Source organism: Moschus berezovskii, chromosome 17, assembly GCF_049115385.1.
Source record: "Moschus berezovskii isolate FMDL1 chromosome 17, NW_MosBer_1.0, whole genome shotgun sequence".
NCBI lineage: Eukaryota > Metazoa > Chordata > Mammalia > Artiodactyla > Moschidae > Moschus > Moschus berezovskii.
Genome location: NC_142476.1, coordinates 14224462 through 14250195, shown reverse-complemented (window position 1 = coordinate 14250195; position 25734 = coordinate 14224462).

Below are 25734 nucleotides of genomic sequence, written 5' to 3'. Positions count from 1 at the left end.
ATAGATTGCAAGGCGTGTGGTTCTTAGCTCCCCAACCAGGGATTGAACCCACACTACCCACATTGGAAGGCAAGGTCTGAACCACTGGACCCACCAGAGAAGTTCCCAAACTTGCAGTCTTTTAAAGGGAATGCTTCAGTGGTCTCTCCTGTCCTTAAGGCAAAACCTGAAGTCCTCAGAGGAGCTTGTTTCTTAACCTCCTCTTTTATCTAGAAAAAAATGCATGGGCATGTTTAATTCTACCTCACAGTTTACAAATGCTACTATAAATAACACACATTAAAATTAAAGCACATAAAATTTTAAATAAATTTAAAAATTAAACACATAAATTGTACATAATGAATACATACATTTAAAAATTAAAATCATAAATTAAACTTGGTTTCCCAACCCTTTGAAATCTCTGAGTAAAACTGATGCATCAGCAAAGCACTTCATGTGTCCGATGGTTTGGCAAGCACTCCAGGGAACTCACATCCCAGTTCTAGAATATAAAGCCAGAGTGGCTTCAATACCTTTCTTCTGAGGGAGGCTTGAAAGCCCATTCACACATGCAGAGGGACTGGGCTGCTTTTCCCCGGCTTAAAATCTGCTTCTCTTGAAACTCTAGAGGAGTTCTGAGAAGTCTGAAGGATCCTTACATGCTTCCTTCCCTTCCAGGGTGCTGTAAAAGTGAGGGCTTCCTACATTTAAAAGACCTAATTGAAACAATGAGGTTGGTCAGGCCACATGGCTTTCTCATTTTCTAGGTTCACCTTCCCCCTGCATGCCCAGGATAAGTGAATATTGTGGGGTTTATCTTCCGGAGAGACCTTAAATGCAATAGGCTCTCTGCACACCTTGGCCTGCTATGAGCGTCCAGACCGCTGGTGCCACTCGCATCCATTTCTGTAACCTGCTTTATCTGGTCTCTCTGATTCTACATGTGCACGCTTTCCCACTACAAACTGCTCGTGGAGCAGCTAGTGTTTAAAATATAGAATACAGCACGGGTCTCTCCAGTGGTCCACTGATTAGGAGTGTGCCTTGCAATGCAGGGGGCACCAGCGTGATCCCTGGTCTGGAAGATCCCACATGCCGTGAGCCACAGATACAGAAACCCGCGTCCCCAAGAGCCCATCCTCCACACCTAGAGGAACCACCACGGTGGGAAGGCCATGCACTGCAACCAGAGAAAGTCTGCGCGGCAACCGAGACCCAGGCAGCCAAAAATAAAATAAATAAATCCACAAACTACGAGGAAACGGTTCAGTGTGTCCTCAGAAAATAAATAAATAAAATACACCATGTCACTTTCTTGCCTAGAACTCTTCTCAGTGTCCCGTGACTTTCCTGCTGACCTCCTGATTCCTTACTGTGACCTGCAAGACGCACCCTCACCCTACTCGCGTTCCTGCCTGACCCTGACCTCACCTGGAATCCACCTGCTCGCCCGGCACCGCCTCGCGTCAGCCTCCCCGGCTTTCAAGCTCTCTGGCTGCCGGGCAAGCTGTCCCCTCTGCCTACGGTGTCCCCCCTCCGTCTGCACAGGCGGCTCCTTCACGTCATCCGTGCTCCTCTTCAAAGGCCACTGCCCACAAAACACTTCCTTCTAGACAGACACTTATCTATTGACTTATCTAAGTTAATGTCTGGTTTTGCTTTCTGTTCATTGAATGTAATACTTTCAGAACATCTCTCATTTTACTACATTCTTCTATTATATGTCTACTCCCATCAGCACATAGACTCATACTTTTCTCCCCGTGCTTAGAACATTGTGTTGCATAAAACAGGCACTCATATATTTGCTGAATGAATGAATGCATGCCATAGTTCAGTTCAGTCGCTCAGTCGTGTCCGACTCTTTGCGACCCCATGAATCACAGCATGCCAAGCCTCCCTGTCCATCACCAACTCCTGGAGTTCACTCAAACTCATGTCCATCGAGTCGGTGATGCCATCCAGCCATCTCATCCTCTATCGTCCCCTTCTCCTCCTGCCCCCAATCCCTCCCAGCATCAGAGTCTTTTCCAGTGAGTCAACTCTTCGCATGAGGTGGCCAAAGTATTGGGGTTTCAGCTTTAGCATCAGTCCTTCCAATGGACACTCAGGATTGATCTCCTTTAGAATGGACTGGTGGGATCTCCTTGCAGTCCAAGGGGCTCTCAAGAGTCTTCTCCAACACTACGGTTCAAAAGCATCAATTCTTCAGTGCTCAGCTTTCTTCACAGTCCAACTCTCACTTCCATACATGACCACTGGAAAAACCATAGCCTTGACTAGACGGATCTTTGTTGGAAAAGTCATGCATAACGAATTATGCATAATGAATTGTGCATGATGAATGAATGCATAAATAACTATAAATATAATAAACTATAAAAACAGTTTATTTGAGGGGAATCACCTAAGTTTATCAATGAAAAAATTATTAAAGTCATTCCATAGTGAAAACAATAGAGAAACTCTTGTGTAGCTAAAAGCTAAAGTCACTGCACAGATTAACTAAAATATATTGCTATTGAATGTTCAGTGAACTATCCAAGATTCTAATGTATCTGAAATTAGTGATTATGTATCTGAGATTATGAATCTGAAATTAGTGATTATGGTTCCAAGTCTGAGCCCCAATGTTCTAAGTATAGAGTAAGATAACCATGAAGTATATTCATTTACACAGGAATTTGTTGAGAAAACAAAATTGAATAAGATGCCCAAATATGACCGTGATAAACATAAAATAAAAACTAATCAGTGAGTTTGTGATTATATGTTTGCTCATTCTTTCAAAGTTGTGTGCATGTGCTTTTATAATTGTTCAAGGCAAATCATGTAAGGTAACAAAAAGTGTATCTACATTTTTGTCACTTAAAGATATTTCTTTGTACATTAAAAATGTCAATTTCTATTTCAACTTACTGAAGAAAACTCTATGAAGGAATGAAAGTTATTGACGGCAGAATTGAACCTTCTAAATTGCATTATTATTAAGTAAGCCCAGAGTACATGCCATGTTATAAATCCTAAAACGTCTTCAAGAAAACACACTCACTGCTAACACCCTCTTCTGTCTATACAGCATTCGATACACCTCAAAGATCTTTCGTGTCCACTGTTATATTTGATTCTTAACAATGACACAGTGAGGAAGGCAATACAAGCGTGTTACTCCCTTTACTGCACATAGAGAAACCGAGATCTAGAAAATGTTATGATTTGTGGTCACTGTTGCTCAGTCGTGCCTGACTCTTTGTGACCCCACGGACTGACGCGTGCCGGGCTTCCCTGTCTTTCACCGTCTTTCAGAGTTTGCTCAAACTTGTGTCCACTGAGGCAGTGATGCCACCCCACTATCTTGTTCTCTGTCACCCATTTCTCCTCCCGCCCTCAATCTTTCCCAGCATCAGGGTCTTTTCCAATGAGTCGGCTCTTCGCATCAGGTGGCCAAAGTATTATCACCTCAGCATCAGTCCTTCCAATGGAAATTCAGGTACGATTTGCGGTAACTCCTAGTGTAACGTAGAGACAGCACGTCTCTGCTCGCCAGCACTCACAACCATAATGACTGTGAAAATATGAACATTTCTGTATCTCAGATATGCAGACAGATTACTGGATGCCGTCAAGACTTCTAACTTGGCCTTAAACTTGTATCCGAAAGGGGAGGGTGCTCAGACGGTTCTGCGCTTCACACATTTATATACAAACTGTTTTCATTATAAAATTAGCTCTTGGTATTAATTTTGTTTGTTTGTCATGGGTGGTCTGAATCTTGGGTGGGAAAATTGGGATCAGATGAAAACTGAAAGCTGTCTGAACAGGAAGTGTCTGCAGAATTCTGAATTTACAATGAGCGCACATTGGGCTGTGTGGTCAGCTCTTAAGCAGTTGGGCCAAATATACTAAAAAGGGTGTCTCTTTTTTCGTTTTTTGAACTCTGCAATAGACAAACTTTCTCATTAGCTTAGATTTTTAGCTTTCAGTGACCGAAATGCTTTTGACTTTTCTTGGTTTATTATCCTCTCTTGAGTATGAGGACCGTATTTCCTACAAGTGTGTACAAGTTAAACATTCAGACATAAAGGATTTCCCAAATACGCATATGATTCATGTAGAACAAAGTAAAGAAACTCACTATTGTGACGTTTCAGTTTTCCTGTGGCTGTGTTATGATCAAATAGAAAAGGAGAGGAAAAGAGACTGATCTGTTGACTTAAATCTCCCAATTTCCAATGCTTCTGCTAATGAAAGACAAAGTGCAGTTTCTGTTTTCTTCCAATTATAGGGAAACAGCTACAAAGTCAGCATACAACCTGTGAACAGAAACTCTTTTAGACTCAAAGTCAGCAAAACAGAATATTATTATTGTCTAGTCTCAGATAACAAGAACAAAATTTTATGTATTTAAAAGAACAATTACTTTATTAGTTTCAACTTCACATATCAATACATCCTTTGAGTATAGCTAGAAGCCAAACAGGAATGGTCTTCTGAAATTCATCTCCATGTGAAATACCTGGAACTTCGTTGAAATGCAAATACTGATTCTGTAGGTTAGAGGTTAGGCCTTAGCTTCTGCAAGTCTGTTTAACAATGTCCCAGGTGATGATGCTGCTGCTGGTCTGTTGAGCACATTTGTATGAGCCAGGCTTGTATCAAATTAATACATAAGAGAGAAGTCAGCTCCTCTGTAAGCCTGGGACCGTCTCCAAAGGGACAGAGTTTCTTCCATCTCCTGTCTTCCTTTTTCTCATCTTTTGTCAGTTCTCACCCTCACCCTCCAAGCTCTGTCCTATTTCACTGGCAATTGACAGAATATGATACCTCCAGAAGTTGCCAAAGTCCAGGTGATACTTTTAAGAAGGGTCTCAGCCATCCTTCTCTGATCCTAAGCTGCACACCCATAAAGTAGAATCTATAAAAATTTACTTGAACCCCTCCACAGCAGCCTCCTCAAAATCCTGCTCCCTTATTTAGCTATTTAAGGTGTTAATTTTATCTTTCATCCACAACTTCAACTCTGGAGTGCTTTCACTAAGCTCTTGGATTGTGGGGCTCAAAAATAGAAATCATTTTGCTCTGTTTTTGTTTGCTTTTATGCTAAAATGAATGTAAAAATAACCTACTGGCTTTCTGAAATGTTTGCTCAGTGTTCTGCTGGCTTGATTTTGTTAAAGAACATTCCTCAATAGTGTTGTTCTAGCAGACCATGGCTGTGTAAGTATAATCAAGGGAGACATTTATCCATTGGGTATCCAGAGGTGGACATCTTAGGCAACGGCTGCTTGGAGAGGAAGTATTATGATAAAAAGTGAGATTGTTTTATGACCTTCAAATGAGACCATTAAGTGACTACCTAGAACGTTCTGCTCTTGGCACTCATGTTTCTTCTAATATCACACATATGATTAAGCTGTTCTACCTTCCTTGGATAAACTGAGTATCCATGTGATTGTGTCTGTGAAATTGTAGCACAGTGAAATGTCAGGTTGAAGTATTTTAATCCTGTTTGAGAGGTTGTACATGTTTATAGAAGCTTCTGCTTAATATCCTTTTAGTCTTCCTGGGTCCACCTTTTACAGAGCTTTTTTTTCTCTCTCTTGTATTCTTATTTATCTTCAAAAATATCACTCAGGTCATGATGACAGACTTGACACTTTATTGAATGAAAGCAAATGTTTTACAGGCAATTAACTTTAAGAGATTACCTTATTCAGCCTGGAAAATAAAATAGAAAAGGCTCAAGGAACCCAAGTTCACTCTACAGCTTCAGCCTCTTAACCTAGGTGAGTGCATGGCTTTTACAGACACCAAATTACCTAGTGAGGTCTTCAATTACGAAAATTGTTAGGCCTTCCAGACATCACGTTATATTCGAGCTGTATCTATATATTCAATTCCAGCTCTACTCTCAACTCTTGGGTGGCCTAAAATTGAGATAATTAATTAAACCCTTTGAAAAGCATCTGCCTTCCACATTTTGTCTGGGATGAAAGAAATTATTTCATGCTTTACTTACGGAAAGTTAATACCCAAAGGCTGCATATTACCACTGTCTCGAATTAGAACCTACAAAATCTGAAAATTGGCTATTCACATGCAATCTCCTTTAATAACTTATGAAAATTTAAACTAAATTGGATTAATAATTTATGTAGAAAGTTCCACCAGTGAAACTCCACCTTTCTAAGTTTTAGAGTAAGCGGTGAAAATATCAGTTAGAAAAATGAGTTGTTGGATGCACTCTTTCGAAAAATGCTATAAAAGACTTGAAAAACAAGGGAAAAATCCTTCTTAGGAACTTGTCTTAGAGTGATATATAATAAGGGTTTCTTAGGTGGCACTAAAGAACTGCGTGCTAGCACAGGAGGCTTAGAAGAGATGGATTTGACCCCTGGGTCAGGAAGATTCCCTGGAGAAGGAAAGGACAACCCACTCCAGTATTCTTGCCTGGGAAATTCCATGGACAGAGGAGCCTGGAGGGCTGCAGTCCAAGTGCCTTAGCACATACACAGATTATATATATATATATATATGAGAAGGAAATGGCACCCCACTCCAGTACTCTTGCCTGGAAAATTTCCATGGACTAAGGAGCTTGGAGCCTGGTAGGCTACAGTCTATGGGGTGGCAAAAAGTCAGACATGACTGAGTGACTTCATTTTCACTTTCACTTTCATGTATATATATATATAAGAAGAACAGTACATTTTTTGAAAGAAACATTTTAAAAATGGTTCATTCATTTGAAAGAATCATTCTACCACCTCCCATGAATAGATCATGTCTTTCATGTGTACGGGGGTGCAGTTTAAGGGGAATCTTAATATTAGTTGGCAGCTTTAATGGACAATTTTTACGTTGGAAATTTCCAGTTTGAGTTTTGCATTAGAGATGGGCTCAGGGAATGAAAACCAAATGACAAAACTATGCTTCTTAGTCAGTGGGCACAGAAATGACTCTACAGTGGCTACAGCCAGCAGTGAAACGTGTGAGAACCTGGGCTGTGGGTCTGGATAGGAGAATAAGAGAGAAAAAGAAAACGTGGACCTTAAACTTGAATACTAAGGTGACTGTAGAAGCAGTCCTTAGGTTGACAGCTACTAGATCCAATAAAAATCCACTCACTCAGTCTAGTCAAGGGCATCCAGAAGGTCATGAAGATATGGAAATCATATGGGAAGGTATGTCTTTTCATTCAGGGCCGACGTCCTGCCAGCAGCTGGAGGTAGGAATATGGTGGGTTCCTGGTGGATGCTTTTCCCAGATCTCTAGGAAGCTCCATTCACACAGTCGTGTCTGGAGCAGTCGTCTTCTTAGTACCCAGCTTACGACACATGGGTCCAGGTGTGGGACCTGATCTAAGCCCAGTGAGTCACAGTCCTTAGGAATTTGAAGTTGTGACTAAGATTCAGTCTATAGACTAAGAAGGAAAGTCCATTTGCAGCAAGAATATGTCCTAGACAACAAGGTCAATCGTGAGCAGGGATAGAGTGATAAGAACCTGCAGTGTGGATGGCAGACTTCTGGAATTTTCTACAAAGCCATAGTCTGCTTCTGTCTGAATACTCAGCTGCAGTCTGACCATTGGGCTTCTTGATATTTTCCCCTCAGTCTCCAAGACCCCGTTCCTGGATTGAGATCTGATGTGGCCTGGCTGTAGGAAAAAACTCCCATTCTAGACAGAGCCTGTGCAACTTTGGATCATAACCATCAAATCAGTGTAAACAAGCTTCATGTCCCCTCTGACTTATCTGTGTGCATGTTCAGTCGCTCAGTCGTGTCCAACTCTTTGCAAGCCCATGGACTGTAGCCCGCCAGGCTCCTCTGTCCATGGAATTTTCCAGGCAAGAACACTGGAGTGGGTTGCCATGCCCTTCTCAGGGAATCTTTGACCCAGGAATCAAACCCACATCCTGTCTTCTGTGTCTCTCACATTGCAGGCAGATTCTTTACCGCTGAGCCACTGGTGAAACCCCTGTGACTTATTTAACAATTTGCATTTTAATAGAAAAAGACACAGCCCTTTTCCTGGAGCAATGGAGATGTGGTTCTCCTCAGACACCGTGCAAGGCCTGCCTCTGTCCTCCATTTATAACATGCTCGGTAAGACTGAGCCACTCAGCTAACAGGTGTTCATTGGGAATATACTCATTCCCTGCACTCGCGTCCATTGGGAAAATAAAAGGGAGAACCATGCCTTTTCTTACCTCATAGGAAAAAGATAAAAAGGTACAAAATCACTGAAGTGCATCCTTAGGCTTCTTTCTTTAAATTCGTCTGTCTTGGCCTCACTGAGCGGCGTGTAGGAATCTTAGTTCCCCAACCAGGGATCGAACCTGCTCCCGCTGCAGTGGAAGCGTGGGTTCTTAATCACGGGACCACCAGGGAAGCCTTAGGCTTCTTTTAATGAATGATGTATAAGCTACATACGTAATCTAAAAATGAGAAGCAGAGAATACAGTTTGGACACTAGAGGCGTCCAAGTCCAGTGACACTCACATTAATGTTCTCAAACCCCAGAGAACATTGCTCTCCCAGCTCTCTTAGGACGAGCTCCTTTTGTTGTTGATGCTTTCTGGTGCCTGGGAATGGCAACGTCATTCCGTTCTCTGGGAGCTTCTCATCAGTGTACCGTCATTCATCTACCTCATTTCACATTCACCAGTCCTCTCGCAGAAGTACAGGCAAATCAACTCCTGCAGGAGGGAGGGAAGTTCAGATGGCACTGATTCATTTCATCTGATTCTGAGTTTCATCCTTAAATTAAAGGTTTGCCAAAATATTCAAGGTTTTACAAATAATCAGATATCACTTTTCTTATTCGCTTATATTCACAAAAACAAAAGTGAGCTCAAATGTGTCATCCCCTCCCCAAGAATTCCAATGATGAGGGATTTTCTTTCTCCTTCTTCCCTTTTTGCCTAAAGTCATACCTCCTGCAGCCCTGACTCATTCCAGATTGCTTGCAAACCTTTTTCTCTTCAGAGCCTGGCTATGGAATTCATCAAGACCTCTGCCTCTCAACTTGGACGTCCATTCACTCCTGGTCCTCCCATGCTCTGCAGTTTTAGGGAGAAGAAATTTGTTAAGACCCTTCTGTAGTCATGAGCAGAAGTTAAACTATCATAAATCATTTTGTAAGGAGACACATCTTCCAGCTATAATACTTCTAAAATTCAGAACTGCAAAATATATTTGAACCGCCCTTTCATGCCATTTTCCTGAATATTAGGGCATCTAATTAAATTATGCATGCTGCCTTGACCAAATAAGGCATTTGCTTCATTTTAATGGGGAGTGACATTTATTTCCTACCCTAAAAGAATTCCATGGAGCTTTCATTGGAACAAAGGTTAATTTTATCTTTAATATGGTGACTATATAGACATCACCATATCATTTTTTTTTTCAGATTAGCCATCTTAAAGAGGTAGATTTTCCTTACCTGCATCTTAAGATTAACAATAGATTTGATAACTCATTTCAACTTTTCATCCTGGTTTTACGGCATATATTCTTGTCGTATCCCCAATCTGGGAACTGAAAATGTCATTTGAATGCACAATTGAGAATCAACATAATTATTTTAAATGGGTTCTTTCTATGTTTCAGATGACTATTGAAATTTGTACAATGGGGTCAAATTGCAATTTACAAACTTTTGTGCATTTTGAAAGTGATTTCTTTGGCAGTGATATGTTTTCACCAGATGATGAGGATGACTGTAATCCTCTGCTGGTCTGAATTTAATTTTAGTCATTTTTATTCATGATATTCTAACCCACGGCATATTAAAGAATATGTAACTTCCAAAAGTGCTGAATTCTCTCTGAGATGCAGTTTATCCCACTGTTAAATACTATACATCATAAGCAAACAATTCATGTAGAAAAATGTGCCTGTTCTTTGGAGGGAAGTAAATAGATAAGCTGTCCAAGGTACAAGGAAATAGAGCATAGATAATGCAGGTCTGAGATATTCTCTTGCTTAAGTGATGCATTAAATCAATATTCCGCAAAGTCTTTTTCTTGTTATGTTATTTACTTGGATACTGTCACAATTTTCCATTAAATTGTCTCTTTCAGAAGAAATATTTTTTCTCAGTTCCCAATTACATTTGAGCATGTATTCTTTAAACTCTTTCACTATATATGCAAATGATCAACTATTTCCATTATGTCACTCTGCTGCTCAAAGACCTTCCGTGGCTCCCTATCTCTTGTCACATCCCATGTAACCATTCTTGCCTGATTTTCAGAATCTGCAATACCTGCATCTTCCTGTAACTATGTAACATTATTTCCTAATGTTAGCCTGCGTTTCCCTAATACAGCCAAGGCTGCTTCCCATGATAATATACACACATCATGCTGGTCTCCTGAACCATCACTTAATCCTCTTCCTCCTCCTTCTCATGCTCCCGTGCAGTGTGTGTGTGTGTGTGTGATGCCTTTTCTCGTCACCCCTTTCTTTAATCTTCCTCAAAGATAACTGTCATCCTTAAAAAGTCCTGCACACGTAGGCCCACAGTCTCTAACCACATAATACAGGCATTATTATGTCTTTTTATTCTGAGACCCATTATCAAATATCAGGAGGTTTATGATGTCTAGTCACTTGGGATAAATGAAACCAGCATGGTGAATACTTGTCCACTCCTACCCATATGCAAGAATCAAGAAACCGATCATATCCTAACCCCAAAACTCAATTCCCCTTATCCTGCTAAACTGCTGTATCACATGAGTGATTTCTCTGTGGTTAAATTCCACGGAAAAATGGAGAGCATCATGAAACACCATGAACCACTGGCAGCAGTAAGATAATACGAATCAGTAAGTTCATGCCCTGTCTCAAAGCCGCTGTGCTGGCGGAGGGTCTGTGTCACTCTGAACTGATCACTTCTCTCTGTTTCCTTAAAGTTTTGTAATTCCTGACAATAATTTATGGTTCTTTATTTTTTGAGAAGATGATGAGACACTAAGGACATACTTGGCAGTTAAAATATTTTCAGTAGGAATGTGCTAATTCAAGTTACGATTATAAAGAAGTCTGGCAAATCAATTTGATTTATGTGTATTGGAACTTACGAAGAAATACATAATTGGTGACACCTGTCGTAAAATCTTCAGGTAAGAACTAAAAATGTTCCCAGCACAGATGGGTATTGAAAACTATTTCTTCATGAGTAAATAACCTAACTTTAAACCAACAGGGTATTATACTATACTCAAGAAAGAAAAGACAAGGCATCTGTGACAAATGCATAACTGAAGTTCAAAAATAATGACCATGTTAATAAGATTATATTTTGTATCATTATTTCAGCCACTCCTGAGTGTTCAGTGAATGTCTCAAGATATGGGTAACTTTGCTCCTGCCCCTGAAAAGTGGTCAAAACACCTAGACTTCCTTGGAAAATATTTTTTAATGTAGTATTTAGCTTTTTCCCCAAAGTAATAGGCCAAATAGTGGGGCTGATTTTGAGTTCCAATATCTGGAACCTGCAAAAACTACCTTAAATGGTAAGGTGAAGTTGCTCAGTTGTGTCTGAACCTGTGCGACCCCATGGACTGCAGCCCACCAGGCTCCCCCATCCATGGGATTTTCCAGGCAAGAATGCTGGAGTGAGTTGATGTTTCCTTCTCCAGGGGATCTTCCTGACCCAGGGATTGAACCTTGGTCTCCCGCATTGACCCGGACACTTTACTGGGTCAGACGCTTTACCGTCTGAGCCACCAGGTAACTGAATGGTAAAAGACGTGATTAAATATCTTGAGATGAGGAGTATCTTGAGTTTATGCAGGGGGAGCCAATGTAATTACACGTGGTCTTATGAAAGAGAATGACAAGGAAATTTGATACAGGCAGAAGAGAAGACACACACACACGCATGCACACACATGCACGCAGAAGAGAAGGTGATGTAAAGATGCAGAAAAGAAATGATGTAGCAATAGCCAAGGAGTGCCTGCAGCCGACAGAGGCTGGAAGAGCAGAGGCAGGATGTCACCAGGCCTCTGGAGGTGGCGTGACCCAGGCTGACACCGTCATGTTGGCCTGGGGCACTGCTCTTTTGACTTTTGGTCTCTAGAGTGCTAAGCGAATGCTAAGTTGATTCAGTCGCGTCTGACTCTTTGCGACCCTATGGACTGTAAGCCGTCAGGTTCCTCTGTCCATGAGGCTCTCCAGGCAAAGATGATGGAGAGGGTTGCCATTTCCTCCTCCAGGCGATCTTCCCAACCCAGGGATGGAACCCTCAACTCTAATATCGCCTGCCTTAGCTGGCAGGCTCTTTACCACTAGCACCAGATATGACATATGAGCTGTACTAGGTTCCATAACTTATTTAAACCATCCAATCATTCTTATGCATATTTTAAAATTTGGTGTATATTTGTATTTTATGCAATATTTTGCATATTAAGTATATAAAGTATTGATTTTAAAATTAAGAATTATTTTATCAATCATAGAGCTTAACTAGACAAGCTTAACTATAGAAATAAGTGAAAGTGTTAGCCGCTCAGTTGTGTCCAACTCTATACAACCCCATGGACTGTAGCCCGCCAGGCTCCTCTGTCCATGGGATTCTCCAGGCAAGAACACTGCAGTGGGTTGCCATGCCCTCCTGCAGGGAATCTTCTTGACCCAGGGATCAAACTCAGGTCTCCCACATTGCAGGCCGATTCTTCACCATCTGAGCCACCTGCAAACCCCTAATTTTGTAGTAATAACCCTCAAAGAAAAATCAGTACCAGCATAGAGGGCATTGCTATGCAAATACATGCTTTTTATAAAATCTGATGATAGGAACAAGAATTTTTTAATGAGGATAACAGGGAAGGTTTGATTACAAACCACAGATGCAGGATGTGTTTTTTAAAAAAGGAATGTTTCCAGTGGAGTGCTGGTAAATGTTTGACTCTGGAAGGTGGGTAAGGGAGAGGCAGAAAGAGTCCCTGATTTGCAAAACGTGTTGATTTCCATGATGTAAAAGTACTTAGTAAGGCTGATCTGATGTCACTGGACAAATGGATAGGAGATATGCAAATTAGCCCCTGCAAACCTGTCCAGCTGGTTTTAATTCCAACCACTAGATAATTTTCAGTTTTACCCTAGATTTCAAAATGGATATCCTGGAAATGGGCTTACTGTGGTTGATTCTATTCAGAGTTTATTTTCCTACATTGTTAGCTGTTTCTATGAGTAATTATCTACGTGCTATAAAAAATGTCTAGCGAACGCCCATGAATAAATAAAGCTTTGCAGAGACAATGTCAAAACAACCCAGTAACTAGACTGTGTATTATTACTGAATCTTTTTTTTTCCCTGAAAAGACACTGGAGAGGGAGGAGAGACCAATTTCAGGCAGGTTCAGAGAAGGCTTCAGGTTGTGTCTTTGAGTTAGGTCTTTAGAAGAAAAAAAGTCCAAGTGATAAAGAAAAAAAAACAAAACAAAACCTTAACACTTGATTCAGAGCATGAAGGTCAGGGAACTTTGAGTGAAAAATGAAGCACTCAACTCAAATGCTCCAATAATTTTAGGGTGGTAGCTCCAGTGGGGGTGTGGGAGCAGTTTTGCGTCGGGTGGGCTGGTGCTGAGGGCATTGCAGACGTGGCTGTCTGGAAGACTTTAGCCCCTTTGCTGTTGTTCAGTTGCTAAGTCTTGTCTGATTCTTTTGCAACCTGATGCACACCAGGCTGCTCTGTGCACGGGGTTTCCCAGGCAAGGATACTGGAGGGAGTTGCCATTTCCTCCTCCAGAGAACCTTCCCATCCCAGGGATTGAAGTCTTGTCTCTTGGGTCGCCTGCACTGGCAGGAGGTTTCTTTACTACTTGCACCCCTGGGAAGCCCCGTTTCTTCTGTGCTCTGCCTTCCTTTCTTTCCACAGAGCCAACTTTCTGACCTGTATTATTTTCCTTCTCTCTAAAACACGGGCAATGAATTCCCTCAATGTTTTTTGTTTGTCTGAGAAAGAATGTTTATCCTTCCCTTCGAAGGAGAACTTCACAGGGTACAGAATTCTAGGTTGATGGTTTTGTTCTCTCGAAGCTTCAACTATTTCACCCACCCTTGTTTTGCGTGTGTGGTTTCTGAGGAGGCGCTAGACGTAATTCTTGTTTTTGTTTCTCCATCAGTGCAGTTCAGTCTCTCAGTCGTGTCCGACTCTCCGCGACCCCACGAATCACAGCACGCCAGGCCTCCCTGTCCATCACCAACTCCCGGAGTTCACTCAAACTCATGTCCACAGAGTCCGTGATGCCATCCAGCCATCTCATTCTCTGTCGCCCTCTTCTCCTCCCGCCCCCAACCTTTCCCAGCATCAGAGTCTTTTCCAGTGAGTCAACTCATTGCATGAGGTGGCCAAAGTATTGGAGTTTCAGCTTCAGCATCAGTCCTTCCAATGAACATCCAGGATCGATCTCCCTTAGAATGGACTGGTTGGATCTCCTTGCAGTCCAAGGGACTCTCAAGAGTCTTCTCCAGCACCACAGATCAAAAGCATCAATTCTTTGGCGATCAGCCTTCTTCACAGTCCAACTCTCGGGGAAAAACCATAGCCTTGACTAGACGGACCTTTGTTGGCAAAGTAATGTCTCTGCTTTTAAATATGCTGTCTAGGTTGGTCATACATAGGTAAGGTGTTTTTCCTTCTCTGGCTCTTTTCGGGATTTTCTCTCTGTCTTTGATTTTCTGTTGTTTAAAGATAATACGCCTGCGTGCAGACGGCCTGTGTTTCGTGCTTATGCCGCTCGGTGTTCTCTGAACTCCCTGTACCTGTGGCTTGGTGTCTGACAGTAATTTTGGAAGACGGTCGGCCACTGTTTCAGACACTCCTTTTTCCCTCCTTCTCTTCTCCTTTTGGTAGTCCCCTGGTGCACATGTTACACCTCCTAGTGCTGTCCGGCGTCCTTGGACGTTCTGGGTTTTTGCTCTGCTTTTCATCCTGGCTCTCTCTTCAGTCTGGGGGTGTATATTCTAGTTCAGAGACTCTTTCCTCAGCTGTGTCCAGTCTGCGACTGAGTCCTTCGTGGGTTCTTCACTTCTTTCAGTGCTCAGGTCTCTAGCTTTGCGTTTCTTTCTTAGAATTTCCATCTGTCGACTTGCATTGAGTATCTGTTCTTACCTGCTGGCTCCTTTACCCACGCGTGTCCTTGGTGTATGAGTCAGAGCTGTTTTAAAATTCCCAGTCTGTTCTTTCCAACATTTCCACCTTGTCAGATTCTGCTGCTTGCTATGTTTCTTTAAACAGTGGTATTTTTATATCATGACATACCTTTTAAATGTTTATTTTTTATTTATTCATTTTTTGTCCTTATTATTTTTTTCTGCTTTATTAATTTTTTTTACTTTATAATGTTGTATTGGTTTTGCCATACACGGACATGAATCCGCCATGGGCGTGTATGTGCTCCCCATCCTGAACCCCCCTCCCACCTCCCTCCCTGTCCCACCCCCCGTTTTGAGAGCCACACATGATACACAGAGTTAAAGGAACTGCCGTAAAGAGGCATCAGGTGAGGTGCATGGGGAGGCATGTGTCAGTCCTGCAACAGGCGCTCAGTCTTTTAAAGCGGGGCCGTGGGCTGTGAGCTTCACAGGTGTGTCCAGGCTTTACCCTTCTTAGTGGGATTGGGTAGTTCGAGGGACCGTGGATGGTCTTTCCCCAGGGCAGTGAGGCTCCAATGACACCCAGCAGGGCTCAGTTCCAGGGGATTAGTTTCTCCCAAGGGCAGGCCTTGTTGAGCACGGAGCTCCGCACTGGTCCCTTTTCCCTTCTCCTTGCTGGAATCCCAGTGGTTCCCTTCCTCCCCAACCCCCACGATATGGAATCTGGTCAACCTCCTGGAGGTAAATCTCACAACACTGTCCCACTACCCACAACTGGGTTTTTGACTCTCAGTATCCTCTGCACTGAGCCCCCAGAAATTCATCAATTACAGACCAGGGTTTTCTACCCAAGGCTCGGGGTTCCTGAGGCCGTTTCTGCTGAGTCACTGTGACCAGGAGCCATGGCCCCCTGGATTCATCTGTCTCTCCAAACTCTGGGCCCTCTGTCCTCCCTGCTCTTTCGGATTTGAGAAGAACTGTGGATTTTTCAGTCTGTTCGTTTTTTTTCCAGTTGTTCCTGGGTCAGAGTATCGACAGCCAAGTTCCTCATTCAGAGCCGGAAACCAGGAGTCCACACACAGCAGTGGGGTGGACAAAGTGACCCAGCCTCACACAGCCTGACCCCAGCCTCTTTGCTCTGCTTCAACTGTGAGAGGATCCACCGGTGGGGTCCTATGTGGTGCCGCCCCACGGAACGATATTCTGGGGAACATCTAGGGAGCATTTGTAGAGAAAATCCAGCACAAGAACCATCTGAAGGGGCACCACAGCGGGAACCTCAGGGACTCAGTCAAGCTCATTCATAACCCAGAAGGATGACGGGAGGGTGGGGGTGGATATCCTAACCAAAGCAAGTGTTCAGAAGCATCTTGCTCTTAAAAGATGCTTTCTGAAAGTTGAAATTAACCTTCCCCCCTCAACATCCCAGCTAGGAAATACCAAGAGAAAATGGAGGGAGGCAAAATCAGGATCCTCTTCCCCTCCACTCCATCCTCAGATCTTTAATCCAGACTTTAAAAGGTGATGACATGAGTGCCCCAAGGGAGGAGGGCAATGGCCCAGATTAGGGTTCTGCCCAACTGGGACCACTTGGTGCAAAAATCATAATAATCCTCTGATCGGAAACACATTGTCCTGTTCTCCAGTTATTCATGTTTAATTTTAGCCAGAACGACAGGTGTGGGGCCAGCCTGGCTGGAGACTGTTGAGGGGGATTCTGCTGAAACCCAGCAGCTGAGCAGGGGTCCTCCCTAACCCCACCCACATGCAAGGCCCACTGGGAAAGACGCCAGCATTTTCATACCTGGCAATCCCTCTTCAATCAAAGGGATTCCAGTTAACCAGCAGAATCTGAACCAGGTTTCCTAGTCTGGGTCGACAGAGATGCTATCACCAAGTTCATGCGAATCTCCCAGGGTACCTAGCTTTTTTGGGCGTTATGACCAACCTTGATAGGATATTAAAAAGCAGAGACATTACTTTGCCAACCAAGGTCCGTCTAGTCAAGGCTATGGTTTTCCCGTAGTCATGTATGGATGTGAGAGTTGGACTGTGAAGAAGGCTGATCGCCGAAGAATCGATGCTTTTGAACTGTGGTGCTGGAGAAGTCTCTTGAGAGTCCCTGATACTGCAAGGAGATCCAACCAGTCCATTCTAAAGGAGATCAATCCTGTATGTTCATTGGAGGGACTGATGCTGAAGCTGAAACTGCAATACTTTGGCCACCTCATGCGACGAGTTGACTCACTGGAAAAGACTCTGATGCTGGGAAAGGTTGGGGGTGGGAGGAGAAGGGGACGACGGAGAATGAGATGTTCTCATCTGAACTGAAACAATAATGATTGATCCAACTTGATTTCCACCTGTCATCAAGTATCTTTGTCTTCTTGGGCTGGAATTGGATGAATGTGTTAGTTGGTACCAGGTCCACTAGACTCATGGTTGGTTTCCTATTTCTCTAGTTTCTCAGTTGCCTGAGAATTTTCACTTGCTCAGTTCAGTTCAGTTGCTCAGTTGTGTTCGACTCTTTGTGACCCCATGGACTGCAGCACGCCAGGCTTCCCTGCCCATCACCAACTCCCGGAGTTTACTCAAACTCATGTCCATTGAGTCGGTGATGCCACCCAGCCATCTCATCCTCTGTCGTCCCCTTCTCCTCCCACCTTCAATCTTTCCCAGCATCAGGATCTTTTCCAATGAGTCAGTTCTTCCCATCAGGTGGCCAAAGTAATGGAGCTTCAGCTTCAGCCTGTCTTTCCAATTGTTACCTGAAACAAGTCCTTTCACTCATTATTTGGCTATTTTCCAGTCAAACCTATCCTAAGAAGATGCCCCAGTTGAGTGTTTGTGGGTATTTACTAATCACATCAGAAATATTTCTAATAGTTTGGGAGTTGCAACCTGTTACTTTATTTCCTTGTAAAAACCTTATAATGAAACATTTGGAGTTAAGGTTTATGATACTTTTTGGTATTATTTATTTTTGGTATATATAATATATATATTATATATATATATATATATTTTGGTATAGTACTCTGATACACGACAAAATCAGTACTGAAAATAAAGCTGTTATTCTTTAAATAACAGTAAGTATCTACTTGTAATTATTTTATTTGTTTGCATACGAAACTTAGGAAAATTTTCTGAAAGGTCAAAGATAATAAAAGGATTCTAACAACATTTTCTAATGTTCAATTTACCTCTTGTTGAGATGTTTCTCAAAAAATATTTTACTTTAGAAAGGTTATATTTTAAATGGCATATTCCATATAGATTATCTTCCAAACCAAATTATTGATAATGCTTTGTTTTTGCCACCAAAAGTGGATACATGTTTATATCAACATACTTGCATATACACATATCATTTGCTACTCAAATATTAGTAATTTCCAGGACAATGTATGATTTTATATTCAGAGTCTATGAGTTCAGATTGTCTAATGATTTGCATGAGCCCACGGTTCTCCTGTAATAATTGTAACAGGAACTTTGATTTTTACGTAGTTTTAAATATAGGTGAGTGGGATGCCAAAAAAGCACACTTCGATTATTTTCAAATAATTATATGTTGCTCAGACGTACTTTTCTGTAGCAAGTCTTGAATATGAAAGGGTTTTTAATGTTGAGAATTACTTTTTTAGGCGTTCTCGCCACTTGGTATCTACAGCAGACGGAGTGAATTCTTTAATCATAGTTTTACCACCATACGTCTACTGCATTATCTTGGAAAAAAGTGAACATTTTCATGCTTCTTAACGTGTAGTCACGTGATCACTTTAGTCCGGCTTTCAGTTTGCCCAAGAGTCTGCTCTGGTTTTCCCCTAATTGGATCTCATCCAGTTAATGTATGACCCCTTTCAGCCCTTGTAATATCTGTTCCATAATGAGCTGGAGGGAGGGAAAAAAAGAAAAAAAAACTGTTGAAACTCTATCACATAGTAAGTGTAGCAAGAAGATGAGGTGGTTAACTGTAATATGTAGCATTACCAGCCAGTGATGTGAAACACTCACTGTAAGCGGCCCTCCTGGGTGGGGAAGGGTCTTTCCTTCCCTTTCCCATCCATGTAAGAAAATACATCTCAGGTTTTCACTATATGGAGGAAAGGAAAGGGTCATAAATTACAGATTAATATGTATTTCATAGTCTTTCCCCTTTTTCTCTGTTAATGGTTTATAGTGGAGACCGCGCCAGTATGGATTAATTTGAACTACTTGAAAATCTGGTTATGCATTTTATGAAACCAGACATTTGTTTCTGGAGAGAAAACAACGTATAGTAATGCGGTCAGCTTTACAGGCAGGACTCCAACACCCTCATGTGATTTTCATGGAGGACAAATTCAAATTAGCAAAACATCTTATAAAATCACACAAACAGAGACTGTCTGGATACTTTAAATTTCAGCTGGGCAAAAGGCACTTTAACAGTGATTCTGATGAGAGGTGGGGTTTGTGTTATTTTGCTTGTTTTGGCGTGCTGTCAGATCCTCATCCAGCTAGGCTTATCTTCAATCTGGAAAAGGCTGACGGATATCATTAGAGGCAAACTGGGACTTACATTGCATTATGACAAATGTAAGGATTTTTTTTTTCTTTTTTTGCTTTAAAATGAGTTCAGATTTGCATGACCAAAAGTAATACGAGAAGGCACTAAGGTAACTTTCTAACATGACTCCAGGACCTCCAGAGAAAATTTAGAGCAAGTGGAAATGTTACCATACAGTTAAGAAACATAATTGTACAGTTTTTTTATGAAGGATACAAAAAAAAACGAAAGGATTTGGAAACTACAGACCTGCAAATTTGATGTGAATTCCTGATAGTAACCAAGAACAAAGGCCCGGGGGGGTGGGGGCAGGGAACTGGACTGATGACGAATCACAGGAAGAATGAACAATTGTAAAGAAACCTGAAAACAGGTTGAAATAGAAAAGATGGCCAATGGGACACAGGGTAAGAAAGAACTTTCCTCAGAAGAGGTCACGTGGGAGAAGAATTAGATTGTAGCTTGGTTCCTGAGGACAGAGCCTGGAGCAAAGTGTTGGCAGGAAAAAAAAAAAGTGATAGATTTACCAGTCATTTGAGCTCTTTGTAAATGTAATGGGCTGTGAAAGTAATGAGAACCCAGTCGCTTGGAGTTTAAGCAGAAGTTGGATAAATACACTTATGCTTTAAAAGAATAACACCCCCCCAAAGTAATTCCTGCATTGTGTGCTCCCCTGGTGGCTCTGTGGTAAAGCATTTGCCTGCCAATGCAGGAGGCATGGGTTCGATCCCTGTTCTGGGAAGACCCCGCACGCCCACACAGCAGCTGAGCCGTGAGCCACAACTCCTGAACCTGTGCGCTAGAGCCTGAAGCCCACACACCCTGGAGACCGTGCGCCACGATGAGAAGGCACCGCAGTAAGAAGCCTGAGCACTGTAGCTAGAGAAAGGCCCAGAGCAGTGAGGGCCAGCACAGCCACAATAAATGCAAATAAATAGATAAGATTACCCCCCCACTTGGACGCTGCCTGCATTTTGTCAGACGAGGGAGATGACTTCCAAAGTGATTCTTATTTGAACTCAGGTCAGATTCTTCTGCCTCAGAAAAATATTTCCTGTTATTCCATTTTCAACTATCTCTAATTTTTCTTTACATTTATTTCATTTTGATGGTGAGATTTTTAATTTATTAAGTATAGATTATGACTTAGCAGGTAAGGGATAAATCACTGGGTTTTTCAGTTCAGTTCAGTTCAGTTCAGTCACTCAGTCGTGTCCGACTCTCTGCGACCCCATGAATCACAGCACGCCAGGCCTCCCTGTCCATCACCAACTCCCGGAGTACACTCAAACTCATGTCCACAGAGTCGGTGATGCCATCCAGCCATCTCATTCTCTGTCGTCCCCTTCTCCCACCCCCAACCTTTCCCAGCATCAGAGTCTTTTCCAGTGAGTCAACTCGTCGCATGAGGTGGCCAAAGTATTGCAGTTTCAGCTTTAACATCAGTCCTTCCAATGAACATCCAGGATTGATCTCCTCTAGAATGGACTGGTTGGATCTCCTTGCAGTATAAGGGACTCTCAAGAGTCTTCTCCAACACCACAGTTCAAAAGCATCGATTCTTCGGCGATCAGCTTTCTTCACAGTCCAACTCTCACATCCATACATGACCACGGGAAAAACCATAGCCTTGACTAGACGGATCTTGGTTGGCAAAGTAATGTCTCTGCTTTTTAATATACTATCAAGGTTGGTCATAACTTTCCTTCCAAGGAGCAAGCGTCTTTTAATTTCATGGCTGCAATCAGCATCTGCAGTGATTTTGGAGCCCAAAAAAATAAAGTCTGACACTGTTTCCACTGTTTTTCCATCTATTTCCCATGAAGTGATGGGACCAGATGCCATGATCTTTGTTTTCTGAATGTTGAGCTTCAAGCCAACCTTTTCACTCTCCTCTTTCACTTTCATCAAGAGGCTTTTGAGTTCCTCTTCACTTTCTGCCATAAGGGTAGTGTCATCTGCATATCTGAGGTTATTGATATTTCTCCCGGCAATCTTGATTCCAGCTTGTGCTTCTTCCAGCCCAGTGTTCCTCATGATGTACTCTGCATATAAGTTAAATAAGCAAGGTGGCAATATACAACCTTGACGTACACCTTTTCCTATTTGGAACCAGCCTGTTGTTCCATGTACAGTTCTGACTGTTGCTTCCTGACCTGCATACAGGTTTCTCAAGAGGCAGGTCAGGTGGTCTGGGATTCCCATCTCTTTCAGAATGCTCCACAGTTTATTGTGATCCACACAGTCAAAGGCTTTGGCATAGTCAATGAAGCAGAAATAGATGCTCTTCTGGAACTCTCTTGCTTTCTCCATGATCCAGCGGATGTTGGCAATTTGATCTCTGGTGCCTCTGCCTTTTCTAAAACCTGCTTGAACATCTGGGAGTTCACGGTTCACATATTGCTGTGATGCCCTCAGAAGAAAAGGAAATTTTTTGGGGGGAGGGGGCATTCATTTTCTTATTTTGTCATATGTCTAGTCATATAGAGATTCATATTACTTCACGCAAACTAGGAATATAGGAATTGCTAATACTCAACTTTATTATTGACTTCTTTGAAAAACACCCAAAAAGTGTAAAGAATATAACAATTGGGATGCAATCCTTTTGAGAATATCTTTTAGGGCTTGGGCTTGAAGCTGTGCTGCTGCTGCTGCTGCTAAGTCGTTTCAGTCATGTCCGACTCTGTGTGACCCCATAGACGGCAGCCCACCAGGCTCCCCCGTCCCTGGGATTCTCCAGGCAAGAACACTGGAGTGGGTTGCCAAGCTGTTCTAGGCAGTGTTAAATAGTCTCCAGAAAAAAAAAAAGGTAAAACTGTTTATACGGTCACAGGATCATAGGATGCCTGCCACGTGGTTGGAATCTCAAGGTTAATTGCCTGTGACTCCCTCACCTCTGGATTAGCTGTAGCAAGGAACACATGTGGGAGGTAGTGGAGGAAAGGCCCTGTGCAGTCAGATAAACGAGTCAGTGTATCCCTGTCCTGGCAGAAGAGGGTGCTGTGGGGGACGCGAGGAAAACACTGTGAGAAGGGGGAAATGAATGCAGGCCTCGAAGCAGAATCCAGGCCAACGCTGATGCGGCTATCTGAAGAACGTTCCGGTTTCTCACGGGTGGGTCTCAAGGTAAAGAAAGAATCAAAACTGAGTGCTAGGCCTGTGTGGGTGTCTTCTTACGAAACCGAAGGTTCCGGGAGCAAGAAGTGGGTGTTGTTTTAGTGGGGGCTGGGAGAAGATCAAATACAAACGTGTGGATTTTTAGATGCTTATGAGGCATTCATGAGGATCTGTCAGGTGAGATCCATGAGTCTGGCATGGAGAATTATCTTGGCTGCAGAAAACAAATTAAAAAATCTCTCTATTTGTGTGGTATTTAAAGCTTTAGAAAAGTAGATGATCAGCTGGTAGGGCTGAGAGAGAGAGAGAGGAAAGCTGACCGATAAGAAGTAGATGGACAAGGTTCACATGCCTACGGCGTTCACATACCTTCTTTTTAAAGGGGTTTAATCAGAGGCAAGGACACAAAACTTGGCCAAGATGTCAAGATAAGAGCCGAAACTCTTCCCCAGTCCCTTCTGAATGGACCCAGGAGAGCAAGTGAACTCCAAGCACAGCCAGACCAGACAGATTAGAGAGTTGAGAAGACTAGGCTGGAATGAAATCCCACCCATGGAGTGGGCTTGTACTGACTCAGTTGCAGAGATGGGAATTTTAGTCTGGGAGGCACACTCACACACACGTACCCTTCCACCATCCCCAACCACCCACCCGCACACAGAGGCCGGCACACCAGGGGCAGAGCAGGGTGGCAGAATCAGGAATGGGTTGTGATGGGTGGAGCTCAGTAAGAAGCTGTTGGCTTCGATGACCCCAGGACAGCCACAGCTGACAAGGAGGAGTCAAGCCTTGAGTGACCCTCCCTTCCTGCGGGGAAGCCCAGGAGTTCAGCACAGGGTCACTGTCACCGGTTCTGAATCCGATGACTAGGTAATGCTACTGTTCTCGCTAAAGACGAAGTCACCCTGGCACGTGGACCTCAATGTCCACCGAAGTGGACGTCACGTCCCTGCATCCCAGGGACCCCTCCCTGCTCTGCGACTGTGTGTGTTCCTCTTCTCACCCTCCACCCTGAAAGCACTCGAGTTGATAACTTCATTGTCAGTCAGCTCATGTCCTTTGCCCCACAGAACCACGCCAAGAGTTTTGCTTCACGCTGACAGTAAAATCCACAACCTCATGGGCTCCTAACATTCGGGTCCCTGCCATCATCCCCCTTCACGGTGTCCACGCCACCTCTCCTTGCTTGGGGACGAGTGCCCCGCCATACGCTTGGCTGCACTAACGTCTCACTTTGGGGCTTTGCTTCCTCAGTTCCCTTCACACTTACGGCACTTGACCCTAAAAGCAAGGCGTGTCCTTCCCTCGGGTTTCGGCATAAGCGTCTCTTTCTCAGTGGGGTCTTACTGAACTTCTTACTTGAAACAGTACCCCGCTTCTAATTGCTCAGCCCCCTTTGACCTCATCCATGTACTGCTACTTGTTGACTTGCCAAATATCTCCCTTATCATTGGACTAAGAACTCCACTAAGGACAAGAATTATGGAGATTTTATTCACCATTATATTCTCAGTGTTTGGCAGATGGGATATTAACATTAAGTAATAGCTACCAAAAGAATAAATAAATACATGAAGAAGTGAGTGAGTGAATTAATCAACAAACAGAGGAAAATCTTTATTGTCAACATCTGGATTTTTTAGGGCGTGAACACAAACCATAGGCAATAGTAGGGTTCAGGCAATCCACTTTTTTCTGTGGCGTGTGAAACTACAAAATGTTGTTAATAGTCCTACTTCAGTAAGTAAAGTGTCATGACAACATCTGTTCCTGGATTTTGATGTTTTTAAGACTTGATTTAGATTCTTTTGTAGTGTTCTAAATTTTAAACTGCAGTTATGATACCTAATGCATTTATATTTTAATTGATCTAGAAATTTACTTTTATTTTCAACATGTTATGTCCAACCAATAAAAAATAATTCATTTGTTTGCTCTAGACTGAATGTGATTCTAATTTAACAACTTACTAAATATCCCTACTCCTTTCAGAATTGAGAAAACTTAATTATTCTCTTTCTTCTAGCAAATTACTTGTGAATTCCAACTTTAGTCTGAGTTTATTATTAAGAAGCAAGAAAAGATATGTTTGGACAGTGGATTTCGCACTGTTTCCAGTTTTTAAAACTAGTTTTCACATTAAATTTATATGAAGGACCAAGAGAAGCAAGTGAGGAATGGGGCCAGTGTTTTGCTCTGGGACTGATAATATTTGTAGGAATAGTTGTTATAAAGCCTGCTAAAATCTGCGGTCTGAGGAAGAAAAAAAAAAACAAACATGTCAACTACTTTTTGGTTCAGAATAAATTTTATTTGAAGTCACAAGTCATCTTGACTTTTGCGCATGCTAAGTTATGTCTAATATATAGCAGGGACTTTAAATGATGTTAAATAATGGAAGAGTCTTATCTTTTCAAAACTCAAACAGTGATGTAGGCAGTCTTCACTCGTGCACATAGCCCCAATATGCACAAATCTCAGTAACCGTGGTTTAGTTATGTAACACGTGTCCCCAAATGACGTGGCTCAAATTTCAGTTACCAGGGCGTATTAACTGTGAATAATGGCACAGAGTCACATTCTGCTGCCAGCTTTTCAGTTCAGAAACCACTTTCTAAATAATAGACGCAAATCATGTTCACGAGTGCCCAGCTGTGGGTCGGCATCTGGTCACCACGCATCCATCTGTGATATTATTTGTCCACACACAGAAAGGAGAGTGTGTAGCTGTGCTTCTTCCTTGCCTCCTAGGCATAAATACACGTGATGTTTGACAAAGGAAATCATCAAAAGAGAGACTTAGACAGCCAAAGGTGACATTTCATTAAAAAAAAATGCAGTAAGATCACACTGGCAGTGAAATTTGCAGACGCAAGTGTGGATGAGTACTACAGAAGTGCAGGGTGGGTACGACTGTGCATCCGGAAGGGCTTAGTAAGGGTGAACTTACCAAC